Here is a 20356-nt window from a genome sequence, read left to right as displayed (position 1 = left end):
GGGTTCTCTCTGCAGATTTTGGCCACGTTGCTAAGCGGTGTGGTTAGGGGACTGTTCTCTCTCAGAGGGATTAGGCCTGGTTCACTGTTTACTTGGTAAAGCGAAGGCCCGCTCCAGGCTGGTGTAAATTGTTTCTTAAAAGTGTTTAACCCCATAAGGAACCTTTAGCTCCAGCTGCCTTTGGCCCGGGCCTCGCTTCCTGGGGCCTCACTTTCCCGACCACCCTGAGACACCGAGACCCTGCCTGGCTCTTTTACCCCGCAGGAGAAGAGTCTCACAGATCCGCCCCCAGGTCTCCCCTAGCACCGCTCTGATTGCAGTTGGGTTCTTGCTGGCTTTTCTCTGGCTTGCCTGACAGAATCCATCATGGCGATGAAACGAGTTAATATACACAGGGGTCTTAGAGTGGTGCCAGGCACAGAGTAAGCGCTCCTGGGCAAATGCGAGCTCATTTCCGGGGTGTGACGTAATGGCCCGGGACTCTTCATCATCCCCGTCTAACTTGGCTTCCTGGAAGGGAATGGTGAGAGGCTCCCTTGGAGCTTGAGGACCAACTTCTGAGCAGTCAGGTTTCTGGGGCTGCCAAGAAAATGTTCCAGGAGAGGGGGAGGAGGTGGGCTGAGATTTTCTGTTAGTTTGATGTGAATTGTAGTGCCAAGAGCTCCCCCTGCTTTTGTGTTCACTTTTACGCCACCTTTTTCCAGAGAAGACTTCAGGCTGTCACCGCTCAGCCAACTGGTCACCCTGCTTCACTTTTTTTTTTTTTTTCATTTTTTTTTACATTTATTTATCTCTGAGAGACAGAGCACAAGTGGGGGAGGGGCAGAAAGAGAATGAGACACAGAATCTGAAACAGGCTCCAGGCTCTGAGCTGTCAGCACAGAGCCCGATGCGGGGCTCGAACTCACAAGCTCGAGATCATGACCTGAGCAGAAGTCTGATGCCCAACCAACTGAGCCACCCAGGCACCCCCTGGTCACCCTGCTTCAGACAAAGAGGCAGAATCACTTTTCCTGGATCCTCCCTCCCTGCTAAACCCAGCTGCCTAGGCCCCACCACCGGCTCTCGGCTCATGACCGTGACCATGGGCTGAGCGGACTGCTAATGACTGTCCATCTGGGATCTGGCTGCCCACTAAGGGCTTGCCAAGGACATCTAGAACTAGTTTCTCATTGCTAGTGTGGGGCAGGGGTTATCTGCGTCATCCACACAGGAAACCTCACCCATTAAAAGAATTCCCTGCTTCAGAGAACTGGCCTGGAGCTGAGGACCAAAGGAAAGCCATCCCAGGATGGCAGGAGCTGACTGTGGCCTGGCGTGGAGTCCTGCTCACTCACTCGTGCGCACCCGCCCCTCCCCTTTCTCTCCCCCTCGTTAATTCCCCAGATGTTGCTTACACAGTTTCTCCTCTAGAAACACAGGTCCTGTGGCTCTTCCCTGCCTCTCTGACACCTGCTTGTCCTGTTACTAATTTTTATTTCATCTTTTAATTGCCACCTATTATCCTCTCCTCCGCACTCCTGTACACGCACGTACAAAATCTGATAATGGTAATAGGTTAGGAAGAAAGCAAGCAAGGCGTCATGATGATTAGCACGTTGTCTAGATCCGGACGGCCCGGGTCAAATCCTGGCTCTGTTCTTACTACCATGTGATCTTGGACACGGCCCAGGACCTCTCTGTGCCTCATTTCCTTCACCTATAAAATGAGAACAAGAGATACTACCGCCCTCCGGGTAGGGAGCTGTGGTATATACAACACCTAGGTGGTCCCTGGTCCAGTAGGACTCCAATGTCAGCTGTTGTGAGAGGGGATGGACCAGAAATAACCAGGACTGAGGTTAGAAACTTGTGCTTGGGGCCTAGCTGTGTGTCTCAGATATCCCAGCAGGTCCCAGACCAAACCCATAATCTTCCCCATTCTGTCCTTCATCCCTCTCTGATATTTCCTATCTCTGCCAATTGGCAGGCTCCAAGCTTCTGCTTTGTCACCCCAATCATTCCCCTGCTTAGAAACTCCAATGCCCCCTTAGCTCCCTAAACTCCTAAAGTGGCGGGCCAGCCCTTGGTAATCAGATCTCCATCTCCCTTCCAGCCTGGGTATCCATCCAAGACACCAAACCCACATGTGTCCCCAAAGCCCCAACCCTCTTCTTGGCCCCCTCAAGGCCGTCCTGCCCCCCCCCCGCCCCCCGGCTAAGATATGACCCAAATACCTCCCTCTGTGGACATTTCCAGGCTCTGACAGAATTAGCCCCTCCTCCTCAGCAGCATCCCTGAAGCCTCGTGGAGATGCCCTTCAGAGCGCCTGTCACCACATCCCCGTGACCTCCTGACATCTGTGCCCCAACCAGAGCTGCCTAAGGATAGGGACTGGGTCTTGCTCACTTGTGTGTCCCCGTTGGAATCTCAAAATTAACTTCTCCGAACTTCAGTTGTCTTCACGATCTCTAAAGTGACTTTGACCTCTAAAATATTAGGATCATGTGGCTCCCCAGTTAGCAAAAAGGAAGAGTCCCACAGAGCACTACAAGTTAGGAAGAAAACTGGGTTTAAGTAGGCTTTTAAAATGGACCGGTGGTCAAACTAAAATTCCCTTCTGCATGCTTTCCAGTGAGAGCCTCTGCCCTGAGCATCATCTGGGCTCCCTTCCTCCCCTCTCCCCGCTTAGCCGAGGGCTCTCCTAGAGAGCAGAGGAAAGGGCTGTTGTCCTACCCTCTTGGAGACACCACAGCTTCTGCTCCAAAGCTGGGGCTAGTCCCCAGCCCCCACTACTGAATGGGGCTCAGATGCCTTCCTGCCCCCACAGATCCCGGAGCCCAGCAGGAGGGTGTCAAGCCTGCCCCAGGGCTTCGGAGGCTGGCCGGGGTGCCAGCAGACAGACCCGCAGACCCGCCTGTCCTCCAGGTGCCCTTCCTCTCAGCTGATGGGCAGGGCCTCCCTGAGTAAATTGGCCCTGAGTAAACTCTGCCTGCCACCCCTCTACTCATTCCCCAGGCTTCAAAGAAAACCAGTTTGAATATTTAAACTTCTCCTGTGTGTCTAATAAAAAGTTCTGCACTATTTAACGGCCCAGCTATCCATTACTGTCGGGAGCTGCCCTCTCCCTCCCAACCTGCCCCTCCCTCCCTCTCGCCCAAACCACGTGCAGCAAAGCCATTTGTCAAAGCGCTCCCGCCGCGGGCTGCGCTCGGCTGTGTCTGGAAGGACAAGCCGCCCCACAGGGGAAGGTGGGAATGAATAAAGGGGCTATGCAAATTGCTGCTTAATCTGCAGAGAAACACCCAGGCTTTGGGGAGACGCTCATTACTTCTTTTAACTGTGATTAACGGGCAAATTAAACCCAAGCCCTTAACTCTCTCCTGGCAGAGGACTTGAACGCAGAGCCCTGGGCTGGTGAGGGTGGAGGGAGGCTCTGACCTGGAGCTGCAGACCTAGGGGCTGGGACGGAGGAGCGCGGAGGAGCATGAGCGCTGCCCCTTAACCTGCCGCATTGTTGTCACACTGTCCATTGTCGGTGGGGTTGGAAGGAGGGAGCCCCAATGACAGGGAGAAGATACACTTGACAGGGGGAAGGAGGACTTGGTGGTCTCTTCGGGGATTTTTTTTTTCAGCCTCTCCAGAAAGAACAGGTACTGACCCTGGGATTTGCTGCCCTTCTTTCCCCCACCAAAAAAAAAAAAAAAAAAAAAAAAGGACCCTGGGTGGCTCAATCGGTTAAGCCTCCGACTTCGGCTCAGGTCATGACCTCACAGTTTGTGAGTCCGAGCCCCGTGTTGGGTTCTGCGCAGACAGCCGAGAACCGGGAACCTGCGTTGAATTCTGTGTCTCCCTCTCTCTCTCTGTCCCTCCCCCGCTTGTGCTCACACGCCCGCTCTTTCTATCTCTCCCTCTCTCTCAAAAATAAATAAATAAACATTTAAAAAAAAAAAAAAAAAGGCGAGAAAATCTCTTGGGCCTTTGCCACAACAAACTGAAGATATGACCTAAAAGGTTCTTGGTCAGACCAGCTCCAACCTGGTCCTGGAAAAGCATGTATAAGGAACCTCCAGATGTTCAACTCCAAAACTGACCTTGAGGTTGATTACGCCAGGGGAAGGGGGAAGAGGTAAAGGAGCAAGGTGGGGGGGTGGTGCTTTCATGGGACTAGAGACCTGGGAATAGTTTGACAAGTTACACAGTTTATAGGGATACACAGGGAGATACCGAAGTTTACTCCATCTGTGTGTGTGTGTGTGTGTGTGTGTGTGCGCGCGCGCGCGCGTTCAGATAATCTGACCCAGCTCAAAACACACAGTTGACCACTTTATCCCTTTTCGAGTGTACAATTCATGGGCATTAAGTACATTCACATTGTTGTGCAACCATCCCCACCACCCATTCTGTCTGTTTTTGCAGGTGACTGAGCCGTTCTGTAACACCTATCATCACCTCTAACCAACAGCAACAAGCAAAGCAGAACTCGGAAGGTAGGAAAGTTTTGCTTGAAATCGAGACAATTGGGGAACACCCGGAGGAACTCTGGGGCGGTGGAAGCAGAGGCCTGGGGTGGTGGAAGCAGAAGCCTGAGGCTCCAGAGGAGGTTCGGGTGGAAATCCTGTAGGGACTCCCCGTTAAATGCAAGTCCCCTAAGCCTGAGTGATTAGGAGGTGAAAGATGACATACAACGGTGACAGACTGTCTGTCAACCTGACGGGGCCGTGGAGAGACGTGGCCCCGTATTTTATTTTGTCGGAGAGTGGATCAGTAGGTCTGTCATAGAAACCAGGCCTGACAGCACGCTCAGTGACTCTGCTCCTTTTCCTTAACTCCTGCAGCCCAGCTCCACCATCTATTAAAACATCCTGGGCTGTCAGGGATATTAAAAGGCTCTGTCACTCCTTCTTAAAACAGTCATAAATACAATCTGGACATGAGCATTTGGGCAGGAGCCCCGGTGCTGAATGGGAAGAGACAACAGCAGGTAGGCCTGCCTTTCTTGACAGCTGAGGCTCTGGCACCATTCAAACAGGGACCCGTGGACTAATCTCCTTTTTCTCTCCAATACAAGAATCAAGGCCGTCTTCAACATCTGCTGAGGCCTGGCATTCTGAAGCCACTGCTCTCGAGGATGGGATGTGGCCTTTGTTAGCATGAACACAGCCCCCCTTCACCCCGACTTCTCTCTGGTGCCTGGTGCACTGAAATAGCACCTGTTCTAAACGTCTGCTTGTGCAGCCCCACCCCCTAGGGCTCCCCAGGCAGCGCAATGGGGGAAGGAACAAAAAGGTAATAAGAGAGCCCTAAGTTCTTCCTCCATGATGGAGTTTGCCTCGGGTCTCTCTTCTACCTTCCCTGCCCCACGTAACCTCAGGGCTGACCCACCTCGGTAGGAAGAGACTTGTTGGGGACCAGAAGCCGACCTGAGGCTTTCCCGTGGGTTCCCCCACTGGAATGCAGGCTGGAACTTGTAACCTTGCAAATTGGAGGACCCCAGTCAGTCCGGAATCCTTGAGTCTCTCCAAGCTATGAGATCACAGCTCTTTCTGCCCGGGGACTGCTAGCCTGAAAACAGGGAGGCCTCTTCCTTTCTATGTATTTGACAAGAACACGCGGTCTCTGACTGCTTGCTAGGAGCTGGCGCCTCTTTTCAAGAGGATCCTGTTTGATGAAGGGGGGTTCCTCTGGCTCGCAGCAGCCGTAGAGCCCAAGATCAGGCACAATCAATCCCCTGGCAAATTCTGACGCTGGGCTGCATCTCTGTCCACGGGGCTGGGTATTCACCAAATGCCTAGTTCGCTAAAACATACCACAGGCCCTGTCCGTGACCTTCTGCGTTGGCATCAGGGCAGCACCCAGGACCTTGGTGCCTTGAGCTGTCCTGTCTTCTGCACCCCCAGTGTGCGATGGCCAGAATCACTTCCCATCCGGGGATTCCACTTAGCTTTGGCTATTTTTTAAACCACGGACTGTGGTGTTTTCAACAAAATTACCTTCTCGGCAGCTTTTTCCAAATAGTTCAAGTCACGAAGTGTCAGATTGTTATCTTTTCTTTCTACAGTATTTATTAAAAGCCTGCCTTATTTTGTGGTGCCGCCCCAGAGACCACAACTAGCCCTGTGTGTGGAGGGAAGAGGAACACAGGTTTCTACCTAATACAAGGAAGCCCTTTCTGACAGCCAGAGGTGCCCACAAGGCCCAGGTGAGGAAGTCACCATCACGGAGGACCTTGGGCTGACACCGGATCAGTATCCGGTGGGGCCGCCGCAGAGGTTGGGCGACTGGGTGGATGTGACTCTGAGATTCAGTGGTTTGGGGCACTTGGTACGTCCAGGAGCTGGACAAGGCCTAGCAGCTGTTCACCAGCTGCCTTCCATGTGGCCATCTTGCAAATTTACTCCCAGATGGTCGGACCCCTCACCCTCCAAGGTCGTTGGGCCAGCTGCAGGGTAGTGGGCCAGCCCTTCTTTGCTCTAGTAGCCCTCAGGCAGGACGTGGAGAGGAGGAGAGAGGTGAGAAAGGAGCAGAGCTCTCTCCTCTCTCGCTCATGCTGGCTTCCACTGCCCCCCTCCCCCACCCCCCCTTCACCTGCCCTGCATTTTCCCTCCCTCTTTTGGTCTCTTAACCCTCCCCCCATCTCCATGGCGATAAAAGGGGAGGTGGGGTAGGCTGTGCCCTGTATTTTGAGTCACTCCACAATAGCCCCTTTCTCTGGAGACACAGGGGCTGCCTGTGGAACTAATCTCCCCCTGCCCATCAGCTCACAAAGGACCAGGGAAGCCCCTCCCTCAGCCAGGCCGCCCTCGGTGACCCCAAGCCCGTTTCCGGGTGCGCTTCCAGCCCTCCGGGGCCGCAGCTGGGCCTCTCTCACGGGATCCTGCATGCAGGCGGGGTCGCCCCGGCTGACCTCCCCCGAGGACAGAGGTCAAGCCCCTTCTCGGGTCTCTGATGTGATTGGAAGGTTGCCGAGGCAGGGGGACGGGGAGGAGAGGGGGAGGGGACCTTCTCTTTTAATGTAAAATTGAAAGACTCCCTGTGCCTTCCTGTCTGTGCCTGTCTCCGGCGGGGGCTGGGTCGCCTGGCCTAGGACTCCTTAGAAATCTGGGCGTCTTAGAAATGGGTTAAACCCCTGGCAATGGAACCTGGTCAAACCCAACCCCAGAATATTAGAATCATAAAAGTCTGGGCATGGGAAGTGGGAGAAACCGTCTAGGGCAGCAAGACTCGGCCCTGGTTTTGATTCTGGTACTTCCTTGCTGTGATGGGCTTCTAGATACCTCTGGGCCTTTCTGCGCTTATCTGCAGAGTGGGAACGATAACTCGTACCAACCTGACAGGTACTGTAGCAGATGAGGTCATGCATGTGACATGATCTCAGCCTAATGCCTGGCTCATGGAAGGCACTCGGGGTACCATGGCTGTGACTATATTAGGCAGGAAGGAATTCCCAGGCTGAGGAATCATCTCCTTAGCTCAGGCCAGGGCATCCCCATCTCAGAGTTAAAGATGGGGAAGGCGGGGGCCCCCCCCCCCCCCCCCAGTGAAGAATATTCGAGGCAGGGTAGCTGGTGGGAACACAGACTGGGAAGTCAGAACGGTTGGGACTCAGTCCTACCTCCCCCACCTACCAGCTGTGACACCTCACTTTCCTCATGTCTACAATGGGGATAATAATAGTAACCACTGCATAGGGTTATTATGAAGATCCAATATGTTAACACACGTAAAGTGCTCAGAAGGGAATCTGGCTTGTTGTCCACGCGATATAAACATTACTTATGATTATTATTGATGTTATGATCATTGGGTCTCTGTGGGCCTGATTTCCAGAAGAGCGCTTATTTCAAATATTCAAAGCCTTTGTCCCTACAAGTCCCCTCTCTCTTTTCCATGTCCCATGGCATGTTCTGATTTCCGGCAAGGAATAATATATGATCTCTCTTACTTGCTTGGCTGATGAAAAAATGCACATTCTGCCCATATAGACAGCCGCTCTAAACAAGGGACACAGCTAACCCAGAAGGGAGTAATTGGCCTCTTATAAAACAAGGCCAAGTGAAAGATAGGAGTTCAGAAAGGTCGAGGGAGGTCTGGCGGGAGCTGCCGACAGCTCTCCTAACCTGCCCGACTTATTACCGGAATCATTTCAAGGGATAATTTAATGTTCTCCCTCTGTGGCCCTGTTTGCTCCTGAAGGGAAAAATAAATAAATAAACAAACTCAACCACCCCAACCAACACATGCTTTATGAGAACATCACTTACTAGTTTTTAATGGCACCATTATTAATATAACCATCCCGGCACCTCCCCTACATCTGATCATGGGTGAATTATGAATTGTGAATTCTGATCGCTGCTCCCATTACTGCAAACATTTCCACCCGGTCCTGACAGGAAGAGAGAACCAGACTTTCACGTGTAGGGAGAGCTCAGAGGCTGGAGCCTGGTCTGCTCCCCAACCCTGGGAGAAAATTCAGAGAGATGGGGCAGGAGAGTGAGAGAGAACTGGGGGGGGGGGGGGGGGGGGGGGCAAGGGCAGGAAGATAGCCTGTCCGGTGTGTTGGTGGAGAAAGAGCTTGACCACATGCCTCTAGTCCTATAACTGAGCCCAACCTCTTACCTTCCAGGACCTCATTTCCTTCTCCTATAAAATAGGGATTAAAAAAAATTTTTTTTTAATGTTTATTTACTTTTGAGAGAGAGACAGAGTCCAAGCAGGAGGAGGGGCAGAGAGAGAGGGAGACACAAAATCTGAAGCAGGCTCCAGGCTCTGAGCTGTCAGCACAGAGCCTGATGCGGGGCTCAAACTCACGAACCGAGAGATCACGACCTGAGCCCAAGTCGGACGCTCAACCGACTGAGCCACCCAGGCGCCCCTAAAATAGTGATTTTTAAGACTTCTTTTTCCCTTTGCCATTTTTAAGCATTGATGATGTCCCAGGCATTGTGCTAAATGCTTTATCTCATTTAACGGATACTCAGAACGAATGTATATAATACTAGTTTAGTCCCCACTTGGTCGATGAGGCAACTCGGGCACCAGATGTGCAGAAGCCCGCCTGAGGTCACACAGCTGGGATGCTGGTTTACAACCTGGATTTGTCTGACTCCAGGGCCCAAGCCTGTAACTCTTAGGCTACACTGCCTTCCGGGGACAGTAACACCTGTCCCTCTACTAAGCAGGGTGGGGACAGTCAGATGTGTCCGCAGGAGTGAAAGGGCTCTATCAACCACACAGTGGTCTCATGGTGGTATAGAAGCATTTCCCAAAGGAAAGCAAAAGAAGAGATTGGGCTGGGGTGCACTGAGGTTAGAGCGGGGAAAGACAGCAACATCCCAAGGGGGACTGAATTTAATTTTTATTTTTTAGAGAGAGAGAGCGTGCACATGAGTAAAGGGCAGAGGGAGAGAGAGAAAATCTAGAGAATTTTTTTCTTTTAATGTTTATTTATTTTGAGAGAGAGAAAGAGAGAGCAAGTAGGAGAGGGGCAGAGAGAGAGGGCGAGAGAGAATCCCAAGCAGGCTCCGAGCTGTCGACACAGAGCCCCACATGGGGCTCAATCCCGTGACCCAGGGATCATGACCTGAGCCAAAATTGAGAGTTGGACGCTCAGCTCAACCGACTGAGCTACCCAAGCATCCCAAAGGGGACTGCATCATAGCAAAAGTTACTTTGGAAGAATGCATTATAGTTGATTTCATTTTAAAACTGTGGACAGACAATGAAAGGAAGAACACTCTGTCTGAGTCTCCCCACCCCCACCGAGGGTGTTTTTATTTTGCTCTTGCTAGGCCCTCCTCAGAGGCTCTGAGCTGAGCAGGACTCTCTCTGGTCTAGTTGAGAGGATGAGATGCGTCTTCCCCGCTACCCCGGGATCCTGGCACCATGCAGAGCTGATGGCCTTGAGAAGGTGAGGCCTCCCAAAGGTGAGCTCTGGGAGTTCAGCCACAGTAGGGAGTTGGTGGAGCTGGCACGAGGGCACAGAGGTGGCCAGGGGCTGGGGAGGGTGGGGACAGACCCCCCCCCACATCTTTTCTGGCCTGACCCGGGTTTGCTGGCCACAAGGGACAGCCTCAGGCCCAGGCTGGCTGCTGGGTACTTGGTATTCTGCTCAGGCCCTTGCGTCCTGCCTCCCGGCTCCCTGCCGGTGGGGCCTCCTCCCCCGGCCCAGCCTGGGCCATGCATTATCCTCGCAAGATTGAGGACCTAATGGAGGCGATCAGCACCCGGGGGAGCCACTCCATCCAGGCTCTGGAAGGAGGGCAGAACAGTGCTAGCTGGCTCCTTTACCTACCCTGAGATTGGGGTGCGCTTGGAGGGGGGGTGCTTGGAACTGAGGAGGGGCTCCCTGCAACCCCTCCCAAGGGCTCTGGACAACTTCAGTCCAGGAGGTGACATTGCAACAATCTTTCTCTTCCTCTCCATGGGATACCCTCAGTATCTGAGGTCCTCGTGGGGAGACCCCAGGCACTATCAGCTTTCTTGAAGCACTTTCTGCTGGCTTTGGGAAGGGCAGGATCCCACCTTCACCCCACCCCCGCCCCTGCCTGCCAGCTGGCCAGCGTTGGGGCCAGCCCTCCATTGCCCATTGTTCCTGGCTCTCCTCCCACGGTGGGAGGTGGGGGGCTGAGCCTGGTCCCCCCACCCCCCCAGGTCGGGAGCGCAGGGCAGCCCCTCCCCCTTCCAGGCTTCAAAGGCCCAGAGGGACTAACCCTTGCCACTGTGGGGCCTCCTCTCTGGGAGCAGTGGGGGGATGGGGGACAGCTGCCCCCAAAGCAGCATTCAGCAGCTTCCTGGGAGTGAGTAGAGCAGGCCAGGGGGTGATCATGAGCATGTAGGAGGTCAAATGCAGGGAGGTCCTGAGGCAGACGGCCTGGGAAAAAGCTGGGGGATGGATGGGAAGCTGCAAAGGTGATGTAATAACACCAACAGTGCATTCCTACCGAGAGCAGTCAGCCCTTCCCGAACACTCACGGCGGGCCCAGTGCTGTGTTTTCCACTCGCTGTCTAATTTCATCCTCTTGGGAGCCAGTACTTCTAGAGAGATATTGCACAGAAGGAGAAAATCAGGCTCAGAGAGGTTGGGTAACTTACCTGGGCTCACACAGGAAGGATCTGAACATATTTGGACCCACATTGTCTGAGTCTGGAACCTTGCCCCTAACCACAGTGCCAGGCCACTGTAACAGGCAGCCGGGAGGAAAACAAAATGAGTGATGGGCACCCCCTCCAAAACACTCACCTGACTTCATGCACATCACCAGGATAATGTGTTTCTTGCCAAGGAACACCCAGGGATCCCAGGGGTAAATGTTTTCACTGAGCCCACATACACAGTGACTTTTTATATACTATATTCTTTATACTATAGGGATTTTTTTTTCCTCCTCTTTCCAGCCCTGCCCCCCCCCCCCCCCCGCCCCCCCCCCCCCCCCGCACCCTGGACTTTTTACTCTTCTTCTTCCCAAGCTAACATTCTCTCCTCCGACCATCTGCTCACCCTGCCCACCTTGCTTCCCTAGGGATGGAGGAGTCCAGGACTCATCCCTCCCCCAGGTGCTATAATTTGAGGGGCTGCCGAGCTGGAATGGACCCAGGGCCTCCCCAGGCTGCCCTCCCGCCACTGTGAGTTGGCTGGCCTCTGCCCTCTGCCCTCTTCTGCCATTAACCCTGTCACCTGCCGGACATCAGCCCCCGGGCCCGGTCTGTCATCCGTGGCCAAAGATGGATGGGGGGCGGCTGGGAAGCATAAGTGGCGACCCCTTAATGAGATCTGGCGGGGGAGGACTGGGCTGTATCAGGGAGCAGCAGGGCCAGGCTGGCAATAATGGCCCTTGTTGAGCGTGACCCATTTTCTTTCTGTGGAGGGGAAGACAGTGGTGTGAGAAGCCGCAGGACAGGCTTGGGGGCCATAGGATTATGTTGCCACCCACCTCCCTCTACCCTCCCTCCCCTCCACTGGCAAACCAGACTGGAGCAGGAAGAGGTGGGCAGAGGCTAGAGGGGAAAAAGATGACCCCCACCCCTCATTCCTTCTCCTTGGCACTGTGACCCCAGCTCCTTGGGAAGAAGCACAGTGACAAAGAATCCCTAGGAAACAGGAGACCGGCTGCCAAGGCAGTCCCAGGAGACTTCGGGGTCTCCTATCCATGTGCAGAGAAATCGGAGGGAGGGAGCCTCTGCGGGGTGTTGTCTATATAGTGGGGAGCATCTTCAGAAGTGCAAGGAGAAGGTTCTTCGGAAGCAGGAAAAAGAGTGGGGTGCAGGAGTAGGGGGAAAACATTATTGGACAGTTGCCTACACATTCCTCCCTAGTGGTTCATAGGATTTTAAAAGGAAGAGATGCTAGAAAGCATCAGCTTTAACCTTTCATTATACAGATGGGGAAACTGATGCCTAGGGAGGGAAAGAGGCCCACCCAGTTGGTGGCAGAGCCAGAGCTAGGATCCGGGGCTCTAGAAGATCAAGCTCCCTTACTTGACATCCACCTCACTCTCTCCTTGCTTCTTACCCAGGAAGAGAATAGAAGAGCTGCTAAAATAATCATTCTTGGACTTGTCTGAAAGGGCTTGTTCTTTCCCAGTTCCTTCCTGCTCCCCCCTCAACGACATAGATGGCATCGTCCAAGGAAGGGCTTGCAGCAGGTCTGGGAGACAGACCCGGGGAGGGCAAGGTAGGGTGCCTCCTGAGATCCGAGCCAGGAATGGGGAACGATTCACTCCCTGGGGATGAGAATGAGGTCGGTGGAAAATAGGGCTCTTTGAGTTTGAGTTTAAAGCTTTATGATTTGGGGTGAGTTTTTTATTTCTGCCCCCACGAAGAGGAAGGAGAAGCACCAAGTAGGTGCCCGCAAAGGTTGGCTTCAAGACCCTCTGACCTTTATCTGGACATATCTGCTGCCACTCTATCCCCGGAGCCGTGGCCTTGGCTCTGTCTGTGATGATTTTTGGTTTCCCCTCTCCCCCAGCTGCCTAGGGCAGGTTGAGCAGGATTGATATAGTGTGGCACCCAGAGGTTGGGTGTCAGGAGGACACTGGTCCTGGCTAACTGTGTGACCCTCAGCCGTTCTTTTAGTCTTTCTGGGCCTCAGTTGCCTTATATATTATTTATTTATTTATTTATTTATTTATTTTTAAACGTTTATTTATTTTTGAGACGGAGACAGAGCATGAACAGGGGAGGGTCAGAGACAGAGGGAGACACAGAATCCGAAACAACAGTTGCCTTATATTTTAAGCGCTAGGGGCGCTTAAGTGGCTCAGTCGGTTGAGCGTCCCACTCTTGATTTTGGCTCATGATCTCACAGGTTCGTAGGTTCGAGGTACGCATCAGGCTCTGGGCTGTCAGCGCAAAACCTGCTTGGGATTCTCTCCCTCCCTCTCTGCCCCTCCCCCGCTTGTGTGCACGAAACATATGCATGTGGTCTCTCTCTCTCTCTCTCAAAATAGATTAAATTTTTTAAAAAGACAGTGCTAGACGGTGGTCTGCATACTTCTTTTATTTTTTTTTAAGCAAACCTTTTGCCCAACGTGGGGGTCAAACTCATGACCCCGAGATCAAGAGTTGCATGCTCTACTAACTGAGCCAGCCAGGCTCCCCTCTTCACACTTCTTTTCTTTTCTTTTATTATTATTTAAAACATTTTTAACAACAGGTGTAATTACGAAAACATGGAACCCTTCACGAATTTGCCTGTCATCCTTGCACAGGGGCCGGGCTAATCTTCTCTGTATCCTTCCAATTTTAGTATATGTGCTGCCGAAGCGAGCACCCTTCACACTTCTTTTATTTTATTTTATTAAAAAAAAAATTTTTTTTTAACGTTTATTTATTTTTGAGACAGAGCATGAACGGGGGAGGGTCAGAGAGAGGGAGACACAGAATCCGAAACAGGCTCCAGGCTCTGAGCTGTCAGCACAGAGCCCGACGCAGGGCTTGAACTTGAGGACCGCAAGATCATGACCTGAGCCGAAGTCAGCCGCTTAACCGACGGAGCCACCCAGGCGCCCCAACACTTCTTTTAAAAAGAAGGACCAGCACCAGATCTGCTGAGGGCTTCCAAGAGCTTTTGATGTGCATTTCCCAACTTTGCCTCAGGTGACTTCCAGTTGGTAGTTTGAAATAGGGCTTTGGTGGGAGTATTGGCACCACAGAAATTGGCAAATGTGCCAAATCGGGACTTCACAACCACCCACAGGCCGCTGTTCCATTTTACCAGCACACCACAGACCAGAACTCCAACATGCGGTATAAAAACAGAAAAAGAGCAGAACTGCTTTGGTTGAAGCAGGAGAGCCCCCTCCCCAGCAGGCTTTGCCCAAATCCGGGACTTGAAAACTGTCATACCAGGAGAAGCCTGAGATTTGCTCCAGCTCTCAGTTCTGCGGGTCTCAATAATAGGCCACAGAGGATACAGAAGGGAAATGCACAACAATAAAGAGGCTTGGGTTTTACAGCTGCATTCGGCCTTGTGGCAAGTCAGCTTTGAGGGGCCAGGAAGCGACTCTGGGAGATGCTTGATCCTGCAGGCCCCCGAGGCCTTGTGGTGGCCTCGGGCATTCAGGAGAAGTCTTACACCAGCAGGTGTCTGAGAGGCAGGAGGAGCATGAGACTGCCTGGGGGTGGGGGTGGGAGGCATGCCACCCATCTCCTCTCCTGACCTCCCCAACCCCGACCTCCTGGGTGAAGGGATGTGACTTGGGTCCATTCAGGCACGGAGAGAGCTGGAGCCTTCTTGGGGAAGCCCAGTGGACTTCATCAATATGTGGTGGGGAGGATACCAAACAAGAGAGGCCGAGACCAGAAATCAAAGGCAGGGCTCAGCCCTCAGCTCCAGCGGTCCCTGACCTTGACAACTTCTGTGTTTCAGTAATGTTTTGTGGGATGGGACTGCTAAACCAGGGTTAAAATCATATTCATTTTCAATTTGGTCTTTTCAACAGGGAACGTAGAGGGTGGTCACCAGGGATCATAACTTCATTCAGCTAGGAGTGAAAGGACCCACTCAGCAAAGCAGGTTTCACTCCTACATTTGCCCAGGTTCTGTGAAGAATATAGAAGTCAATATTCCCAAAGCTTGCTTTCTTTCAGGTTTATTAGAATCAGCCAGACTGATTCATTCTTGCGGAGGGGGCGGAGGGGGGAGCAACACGCAGAAGGAAAGAAAAACAAATATTTGCAGCTGAGAGAAAGCTGACATTTAATTGAGCTGTTTCTAAATCTGTCAATCACTAGAATTACTAGGAAGATTTTAAAAATACAGTGTCTTCCCCGGCCCCTAAATTTACAGATTTAAAAATCTCCGATGGTGGGGGAGGGGTTCTGGTGTTTGGGAGCCATTACATTCACTCTCCTGGCCGCCCACAGTGGAGACAGAGGCCATCAATTCGACTTTGTCTCCTTTCTTTTTAAATATATGCATTTATGGGGGCGCCTGGGTGGCTCGGTCAGTTAAGCGTCGGACTTCGGCTCAGGTCATGATCTCACAGTCCGTGAGTTCGAGCCCCGCGTCGGGCTCTGTGCTGCCTGCTCAGAGTCTGGAGCCTGCTTCAGATTCTGTGTCTCCCTCTCTCTCTGCCCCTCCCCTGTTCATGCTCTGTCTCTCTCTGTCTCAAAAATAAATAAACGTTTAAAAAAATTAAAAAACATATGTATTTATGTATGTGTTTATTTTTAAGTAATCTCTATGCCCAACGGGGGGCTCCAACTCATGACCCAAGATCAGGAGTCACATGCCCTTCCAACTGAGCCAGCCAGATGCCCCTGACTTTGTCTTCTTTCTATATCTAAAAAAGATATCCTATGGTTAACTAGCTAGAAGTTAAACAAAATTTTTGAAAACAGAAAATAAAAATAAAAGAGATTTCCCTCATATTCTCCCTTAGCAAATATAGGAAGAGTTTTAAAAAGTTCCTCCCTGCAGCCAACCTAACTCCCTGCTGCATTTCTAACGCTCTCATCTGCATAACTTTACTGCTGGCTTTCAGAGTTTGCCTCCATGCTGAGTGTTCTGGGCTTTATTTCTTCATTCTGCAAGAAAGGATTCAGGACCTACCAATCGCCAGGTCCTACAGGAGGTGTTGGGGAGATTGCGGGGAGTGAAATAGACAGGGTCCTTGGCCTTTGCCTTTCAGCCTTGGGAGGGAATCAGAAATACACTAGCAACGTGCGGATGCTGGGAGAGGGGAGACAGGGTGAGGGTTAGCGTCCTGAAGAGAGGAGGGCACGGCTGTGGCCTCAGGATCGTCTGGGCAAGGAGGATGGGAGGGCAGGGATCATAGTTCCTGGCCGAGAGAACAGCATATGTGGGGCTCAAGTTAAACAGCAGAGCGGACCTCCAAGAACCAAGTGGAAATCCATACAGCTGGGCATTGTGCTTCCTGAACCTTTCTGTCATTTCTATGGCCCTTCCCAGAAACCCCTCTAAGCTCCTCCATGACGCTCTGGGCCCTGAGGAGCGAGGAGCCCACAGCAAGACAAAGAACTTTTGTCTGATCAGCTGAGCTATAATGAGACAATGATCCCCAGGACCCTTATTTATGCATCCAGCATGGAGCTTTACTGATGTAAGAGCAGCACCGGATTACTGACTCACAGTCAGCCATGCATTTTACAAGAATTCCGCAATGTCGGTCTTGGATTTTATTTCTGCCTAACTTCCCTTTCAGCTTTCTTTTTAAAAGCCTCGCCTCTTTGCTGTCTTTGTACTTATCTCTTTCTGAAGTGGAACAAGTCGAGAATATGCGGGTTTCGGGGAAATCTGCTGTCCCCAGGGTCCTTCTCCAATGAAATGCAGGTCAAACTGAGATTTGGAGTTGAAAGCCGATTAGTGTAAACGTTCACATTTTAGAGAGTCTAACTAATCTGCCCATCAAGGCTGCTGATCCCATCCTGTCTTATTTGCTGCTGGGGGGTTATGTGTGGCAGGGGGGAGGCGAGGACGGGTGCAGAGTCAGCGCCAGTGATGTGCCAGGCAGAATGGAATCTTTGCACGGTGGCTCCTTGAAAGGGAGGGTAGCAGGGAGGAGGCAGATGCTGAGAGGCTCATGGGAGCCGTGCCAACAGATGGGTCTGCCTGGGTCCCTGACTAAACCAACTAACCCTTCCCGAGCCGATCCGGATGCGGGGCCAGAACTCATTATTCTTCCCTGGGATCCCGAGTGACGCAATAGGGGCCACGAAGGAATTCACTGGTCAATGCTAGTTGGGTGGGTGGGGAGTCCGGAGGTTAGGGGCAGGCATGGGGGGGGGGGTGGGGGTTGCTTGGATTAAGCCCATGGGAGCTGAGCCAGCCGGGCAGGGAGGAAGGATTGCTTTGGCATTCTCCTGCAGTTACCAGGCCTCCCCGCCTGCCAGGCTGCTGGTGTGCAGAGCCCAGCCCCCTCCCCAAAGAGCCCCTGAGAGGAGCCAAGAGAGGGGGGAAGGCCACCCGTGGCCTTGTGAGGCTGAAGCACAAGCTCCTTCCTCAGCTGCCAGGGAAGAATTTAATTACCAATTAAAGCCCCCTCCATCTGTTTCGGGCCTGCCAGAGAGCTCTCTCTACCCTTTAATTACATCTCTGACAACAATTTAACTCAATTAGCTGGTAAACACAGCAGAATGCAGGCAACCCAGGGCACCCTCTTGTCCCTGCCATCTGTCTGTCCGTCTTATGCTTTCCCCACTCGCTCTCAGTCTGTCTGTCCTGCCCCTGCTTCCCCCTCTCCTTTTGGCCACCCCCTCACTTTGCTCTTTCCCCTTCTCTCTTCCCCAACACCTCTTGTCTGTCTCACACCAGCTGGGTTCCATCCCCCCCCCCCCCCTTTGTCATGCCACCTTCCTTTCCCATCTGCTGTCTGTCTGTCTGTCCCTATCCCTCTGTTCTGTCTCGTTCCGTCCATTCCGTCCTTCTCCGCAGGCCGGTCTCCAGGGAGCCCACCTGTTCCCTTCCTTCTTCCAGGCTCCTTTCCTGCATTTAACCGAACCCACCCCTTCAACGTGTCTTCTTGGAGTCTCCTCCTTGGTTTGTCTCCCTAACCTTTACCATCTCCTTTTGTTTCGTCCACGGAGCTCAGACAAATGTGAGGAATAAGAGCTACCATGTTTTGAGGCTGTCTTTTGCCAGTCCCTGGCTAAGAGCTTTATGTATTTTGTTTTGTTGAATCTTCGCAAAAATTCTATGAAGTAGGTATCATACTCCCCACTTTGCAAGTGGAATAATTGATGCTTTGCGGGATTTTGCAACTCGCGTGGGATCGCAGGAGGGGAGCAGCTTTGCAGATACCAGAGAGGGCCTGAGTATTTGGGGAGAGGCTCTGTGTTGCCCAGACGAAGGGCAGAGCAATGGGTCCCCAGATAACAGTGGATGGAAATTAGGGATGACTTTTGAGAATCTAACCTCTATTTCTGCTGGAGGGAGGCTTCCAGATTCTAGTTTGCCGCAGTGTTGAAGAAGTTTCTCAGTCCCCCAAGAAAGTAAAAATAAATAAGTAAGTAAATAAATAAATAAATAGGACCCCAAGGAGTAGGAGAAGAGAAAAACAAGTAGGCTATAATTATCCTAGCAACCCTCCCCTGGAATGAGAGCGGGAGGGCGGTAGAGAAGGGCAGCCTGATCCGTCTTGTGGACAGGCAGGGACATGATGGAGACCCCAGGTCAGCCAGGTAGTCACATGGCCGTGGCTCAGGCAGACCCCAGCCAGATAAAACTCATCTGCTTTCTTCTCCCGTCCTTCCTCGGCTGACTAATCATTCTTCCCGTGATCAAAACAGAAAAGAATTGGGGGTGGGGAGGAGACTACAGCAGAGAGGGGGAGCTATCTCTATTTTTTTTTTTTAATTTTTTTTTCAACGTTTTTATTTATTTTTGGGACAGAGACAGAGCACGAACGGGGGAGGGGCAGAGAGAGAGGGAGACACAGAATCGGAAGCAGGCTCCAGGCTCCGAGCCATCAGCCCAGAGCCTGACGCGGGGCTCGAACTCCCGGAGCGCGAGATCGTGACCTGGCTGAAGTCGGACGCTTAACCGACTGTGCCACCCAGGCGCCCCTCTTATCTCTATTTTCTACCTTCCTTTGGTTTTAAGATTTGTAGTCCTTCCCCAGAAGTTAGTTTCACTGGGGGTTTAGAACCCATACACCTTCACTCAGCTTTCTCCCACCTTAAGCAGGAGTGCTGGGATCCCAACTAAATTCCTCAAGTGCAGGAATTGTGCTCTGAAAGAAATGCCAAATATGGGCCGCGGTCAGCATGGGTAGGGAGACTGCTACATCACCTAGAATTTTCATCATTAGTAATCTGTCAAGGGGAGTCCTATTCTGCAGGTAGATACGGAAAGTTCTAGGCTGAGGCAACCAAGGGGCAGAGAAGAGAAGCAGAGAGCACTCCAAAGGAGGTTCCTTGTTCAGACTTCCCAAGCCTTATGAAAGTACTGGGTTTGTGAGCAGTTTCTGTAAACATGATCTAATAAAGACCACAGAGTAATGAGGCTAGTGGGTTTTTTGTTTGTTTGTTTGTTCTAAACAGACACATGATTGCCTAGAATTTCAGAGTTCAAGGGACCAGAGAGGTCTATTCAATCCAGGGTCCTTCCCGCTGCAAGAATTCTTATTGCAGTAGCCTTGAAAATGTCTTTCTTTGAATACTTCCTGTGACAGGGAACTCACTATCTCACTACGTATCCCCTTTCTATATTCAGACTGGTTTAATGTTTAGAAAATTATTTCTCATATTATCTCCCCATAATTCCCATCCTTCTGTCCTTATTTTCACCTTGTGAAGTGATGGAGAATGTGTAAACTTTCTCCCCAGTTCCAGATGCTAATCGAATGTCTAGAAGGCAGCTAATAGGAACCCCGGAGAGTTTAGCCATCCCTAGTTCCTTTCAGCCATTCCTCAAATGCTCTCATTTCAAAATCTCACTGTTCTCTTTCGTTATGCCTCTTTTCATTAGCAATGTCTTTCTTTATACATACTGCCCCAGGCCTAAAAGAAATGCTCTAGATGAAGTCCAATGGGCAGAGGACAGAGAAAGACTATCACCTCTCTTGTTCTAGAGACTGTACTTTTATTAATGCAGCTCTGAATCTGTAATTTTTTTTTTTATGGCAACCACAGATCATAGTAGCCTCTATCAGCCTATGGAGGTTACAGTCAACCAAACGTATTTCTTTGGGTACATGCCACCTTTAGGCCATGTCCTCCTCATCCCTACTGAATTATTAATGCTTTTAGTGACAAATAGGAAACATATCAGTTAACCCTTTTAAATTTCATCTCATGCAACTTAATTGAACACAGATGGAGCATTATCATGTCTCACTGTGGTCGATTTGGGCCAATGTTCCCATCCTACCAAGGTCTTAGATCCTGAGCCCTTCACCCAAATATCAACCAG

At 51.6% G+C, this 20356-nt stretch overlaps 1 non-coding gene across 1 annotated transcript; it reads right to left on the bottom strand.

The window, feature by feature from the left end:
* Window positions 1-13646: 13646 nt before the first annotated feature.
* LOC121045203 (U6 spliceosomal RNA) lies at window positions 13647-13753 on the bottom strand. Its single transcript, XR_005797632.1, has one exon. It is a non-coding gene; the product is annotated as a U6 spliceosomal RNA (small nuclear RNA).
* Between the last annotated feature and the right edge of the window lie 6603 nt (window positions 13754-20356).

Source organism: Herpailurus yagouaroundi, unplaced genomic scaffold, assembly GCF_014898765.1.
Source record: "Herpailurus yagouaroundi ecotype Mexico unplaced genomic scaffold, PumYag 189, whole genome shotgun sequence".
Classification (NCBI taxonomy): Eukaryota; Metazoa; Chordata; class Mammalia; order Carnivora; family Felidae; genus Herpailurus; species Herpailurus yagouaroundi.
This window is presented reverse-complemented; position numbering and strand designations above follow the sequence as displayed.